This window comes from Brassica napus (assembly GCF_020379485.1).
Source record: "Brassica napus cultivar Da-Ae chromosome A5 unlocalized genomic scaffold, Da-Ae chrA05_Random_29, whole genome shotgun sequence".
NCBI classification, from domain to species: Eukaryota; Viridiplantae; Streptophyta; class Magnoliopsida; order Brassicales; family Brassicaceae; genus Brassica; species Brassica napus.
Genome location: NW_026014024.1, coordinates 977 through 5,857, shown reverse-complemented (window position 1 = coordinate 5,857; position 4,881 = coordinate 977). Strand labels below are relative to the sequence as shown.

Genomic DNA, 4,881 nt, shown 5'->3' with positions numbered 1-4,881 from the left:
TTAGTCTATCTTAATAAATTCTATGGTGTTTTACAATTGGGAACATATAAATCGGTCACTATTTATGTTTATTAATGATTCTTTGTGCTGCTAGATAGCTTGCGTGGCAGTTTCAGAACTCATCAAGCAGATGGCTGGCGTAAGGCCCTTAACGGAGGAGGAAAAGGAACTTATATCATTATATGGCAAACCAATTACCGTATATGATATTCTCAAGCTTCTCACAGGACAAGGTATGCACTATCTTTCTCTATTTTTCTATAACATTCTTCAAGCTTTCTCACAGGACAAGGTATGCACTATCTATCTACAACGCTTTTATTATTTGTCATGCAGCCACGTTTCCTTCCAAGGTGTTTGAGCTACAAAATACAGGCGAAGAAAAAATAAGATGTATGAATCTCTTCTCTAACATTAGTTTACCACTGTTCTAATTTAGACTATTCTAAAACGCTAATACATATGTGTTTTCTTTTCTAGAATTATCATTACAATCATAGAATTTATGAACTCTCCTAAACTTTTGGAATAAATTTTAGTATCGATTTTCAAACAAAAAAACTTAATTTATGTGTTGCATTTTAGATCTTTTCTCTTCTATTTCCTAGATAAAATAAATGACTTCTTCTTTCACATGGCACACTTTTATTTTTTTAGGGCAAATATAGGTGGAATAGCAATTTACAACTATATGAATTGTAACAACATAATACTGAAATCCCAAGGTGATTCTTTACTTGGTTTCGCTTCAGAAAATGTTGTTTTTCTTCTAACCATTGTATTAATTATCTATACACATTTGAAAATGTAGTTGTGAAAGGACTTCTTGCCCATTTTGCCCAATGAAGTGTGGAAGCCTCAAGGTAGGCCCTAGAACCAAACTTTCTATATCTTTCATTTTTAAACAATAAGGATCTGAATATTGCATGATGTGCAGGGCGTGAAACATCATTTGATGTCATCGCATGCCTTATTTGATTTTAACTTTCGGGTACGTTGTATTTTAAGGATACACAACTCTTTTCAAGTTTTCTTGTGATATATTATAAGTAACAAAGATAAGTGCTCTTTCATGTTTTAGCTGTCGGAGAATGGTCATCCGAATTTTGATGTCTCCGTGAAACCTGATGCATTCACAAATGGGGTTAGTATATGTGAAACTTGATACGTACGCAACATTTTAAGTGGGTTCAGAAAATAATTTATTTTTGTCATGATTATGAACTTTACCATAATGTTATAACAGGTACTAACTTATGATTTAGAGGAGCACAATCGTGTTAATACCTACCTTTATCGGTAAGATCTCAAACTATTTACTCTACTTCTTAGCTATGATTCATCATCATCTTCTTAGAGCTAGTCAAACCATAATTCGTGCAGCTCGAAATCCCGTATGCGAGGCCAAGAGGTGTTCTAAGGGACGTAAATGTTGTAAGATTTTTGAGAAGTATTCAGAAGATGTCCCTCGTGACAAAGCAAATGAAATTTCTCATGTGAACGGTGATAATATCCCATCCTCCCTAGCAAGAACTCGCTTGTCGGGACAGACTAGCGACATTCAGACCAAAACTCAACCAGAGATAGGTCGGTCTTCTAAAGCTAAGGGCCTCGTGCTATTGGGAGAAAAAGGTTAAATCCACAGCGGGGTCGGGCTGAAAGGTTATGATGTTCTCTGTGTTACTTTTTTTCTACAGAATATTCGTCCTTATGTTTTACTAACCAATATATCATACCATTGTTAATTTCCAGAACCGATATTAGGAGTCGGCAGTTCTCACTCTCAAACATTGCAGGTGGTTCAGTTTCCTACAAATTCTTGATTTCTTGAAACCATGCCGTCTAATTTTTTTTATTATACTAACTAAATAAGTTGCACTTTGAAGCCAATGACTCTGGAAGAAGTACTGTCTGATGCGGACAGCGATAATGAAGATGATCAAGAATTTAAAGATTTTCAAGAACGCATGGTATTTCATTGTTTTTGATTTTTTTTTTTTTTTGTAATTTTCATTGAATTGTTATGATGCGGACACTAGAGGCATTTTGTGTTCTCTTTTTTCGCAATTTCACAGAAGATGATCGGTTGGTGGATGCCAGCGATGAGGAGAAGAGATTTATGTGGCTTTGGAACACATTCATTAGAAAGCAAAGGTAGCAATATGATTCTATTTGCATCTTTTTCTTAAAAGAAAGACACCAGTAAACTAACTTTTGTTTATGCCATGATTACATTTTGGGCAGGGTGTACGCGGATAAACATGTTCCTTGGGCATGTGAAGAGTTCGTAAAACTTCATGCGAAAGAGCTGATCACTCCTAAACTTCTTGGTAATAATCTTGTATCAACTCATCATATGATGCCCAAAATGGATTATCACGGTTTTTTCATAATATTGTTAATGCCTCTGAGCAGGCAATGGGAATGTTCGCAGTTGATACGCTGTGTTTAAAATACGGTCTGATATGCGCCAAGACCATGGACAATGCAGTATCATCCTGCTCGAAGGCACAGGAAGCAGAAGAAGCCCAGAAGAAGCTGCTGCAGCAGCAAGAAGTGGCGGCAGCGGCAGACGCGAGGCAGCAGTGGCGGCAGCAGAAAAAGCAGCAGCAGCGGCAAAAGTGGCAGCAGATGCAGCGGCAGCAAAAGCATCCGCCGCTAAAGGCACAAGAAAAAGCGCCAGAACGCAAAAGAAGAAGAAGCAAGAAGCAGCTTCCTCTTCTAAAGCTAATGCTAATGGCAACGAGCCACAGCCAATGGAACTTGATGAAGAAACACATTAGCCAGATCTTCATTTCTGAATGAGAGATCCATAACTATTTTAAAACTCCCGTACTCAGATACCATTTCCTTCCTTTCAAATTATGTTTAAACTAAACTTTAAATTTATCTTTAATAATCTCAAGGAGTTACAAACTCAAAAGACTGATTATGATACTTGAAAGGAGATTAATTCATGGTTTTTTTTCCTCATCAAAGGTTAATGAGGGACAAGTTAGTATTTAATTACACATGTTTCCAGAATTTACAAACCCTATCTTTTCTGCTATATCTAATCTGATCCCTTTTTATTTATTAACTATTGTCACTGGAGAGGCACATATTCACCAGCAGACTCACCTGCATCATTCTTTATTTATTATCATCATTAGTAGACAGAAATGTCGACTCTTATACCACTCATGGAAAGATTTTTCGAGAAAGCTTGTGGTCGTGACGCAACCAAGCACAAGCATGAGATCCTCGCCAATGCAGCCTGTCCCACCACTTTCACCCATAACTCGTTACCAGCAACATTCATTGACCTCTTTGAGTCATCATCATAGCCCTCTACATCCGCGTGGGTCACTACCACCATCGACCCATCCTCAAACACAACCACATTCCCAGAACAAACCTGCTTTACATTTCTTGGAATCAAAGCTGAAGTTGCATCAGTTAAGGAACTCTGGTATTCAGCACCTTGACATGGTAGTACTCACGAACGGCCTGCAGAGACACATTTAGGAATCAGAGGATGAAGAATAAGAACAAAGAAAGAACGTGTCTTTGTCGGTTACCTTCCATGAGCGGTGGCTAATTTTACTCTAGGCCTGATTGACTTCACGTAGGCATATGCTTCTTCAGGTGTCATGTGTTTGTGCTGCACCTGCATTGCAAAGATATAATCAGAGAGGCTGAATCAAAAAAGTTTATTTGATGAATTGCAACACAAACCAAGTAGCATATGACGACGGTTGTGCTGCGGCCACGACCCGCCTTGCAGTGAACATAAGTCGTCTTCCCAAGTGAAGCATTTCCTTAACGAGACAAAACAAAGATCAAAATCAATACAACTACGATTCTTAACAATAGCAACAACAAAAAGTATAAAAAGAGATGGTAAACTACTATGGATAAAACTCTACAGCTTGGCATATAGCTTCCATGGAAGGTGCAAAACATATCCCCGTGGCAATCACAGGTGGTCAATACAATAAGACTTTCCACAACAGTAAGAAAACAAAACAAGGTTAGTAAATAAGAAGAAAAACAAAAACAGAGCATTGGTACTATAGAGAGAAAAAGAAACAGACTTTGTAGAGAGACGATGGAACCAAAGTCTCATAAGGTCATTCAGAGTGATGACTCCATACACCAAGCTCCTTCAGCCGCGCGGAACATCAGACGGAAACGGGACAGCTCCAAGTAATATAAACTGTGAGACAATAGCCAAAGCCAATTAACATACATGAGATTGAGACACAACAAACAGCTAAAAGGAGGAGGAAACTTTTTAATAATACTGAGCGACCCTATCCCACCAATGAAACTCAGCCTCAACCTTATTCCTCACAACGTTGTAAACCAAAGTCGGATTAGAACAAGGCACGCGCACCTACACCAACCAGTGCCATCTTCGTCGTCACCACTATCTCCTTATCTCCATCCTCTACGCTAACCTCCTCCGCCGATCTCTCTTCCTTCTCCGTCACGTCTTCGATATAACATCACTCCTCAATCCAACAGACACAGAGTTGACGATCGTCAAAACACACAGCCACGAGAGAAAATCTACAGAGAAACTATGAAGTCAAGCGGAAGCGACCGGAAGAAAAGCTGAATTCAGAATCGATCAGATCAAACGGCGAGGCGGGAGAGCAGAGTGATTTGGGGATGAAGAGAGAAGAATCAAAGTTTTACGATTTGGGGATCGATGATTTTGCCTAATCTCTCTTCCTACTCAACCAACTATCTTTGGTTTCTCTTTTTAAAGAGAAGTTTTATTAAACCGACCAAAACACTTAACCGGATTCCTTTATTACCTTTTTTTTTGTTTTGAACTTTTTATTCATTCGATCGATTATAACTGAACGGTTAGATCAATAAAACTAATATATT

The 4,881-nt window shown here is 38.4% G+C and overlaps 1 long non-coding RNA gene and 1 pseudogene across 1 annotated transcript; one reads left to right on the top strand and one right to left on the bottom strand.

The window, feature by feature from the left end:
* The first annotated feature begins 816 nt into the window (after window positions 1–816).
* LOC125594261 lies at window positions 817–1,299 on the top strand. The gene is made up of 4 exons (XR_007329794.1): window positions 817–863; window positions 938–991; window positions 1,082–1,144; window positions 1,247–1,299. It is a non-coding gene; the product is annotated as an uncharacterized LOC125594261 (long non-coding RNA).
* A 1,719-nt stretch (window positions 1,300–3,018) lies between these two features.
* Window positions 3,019–4,487, bottom strand: LOC125594262 (annotated as a pseudogene).
* Between the last annotated feature and the right edge of the window lie 394 nt (window positions 4,488–4,881).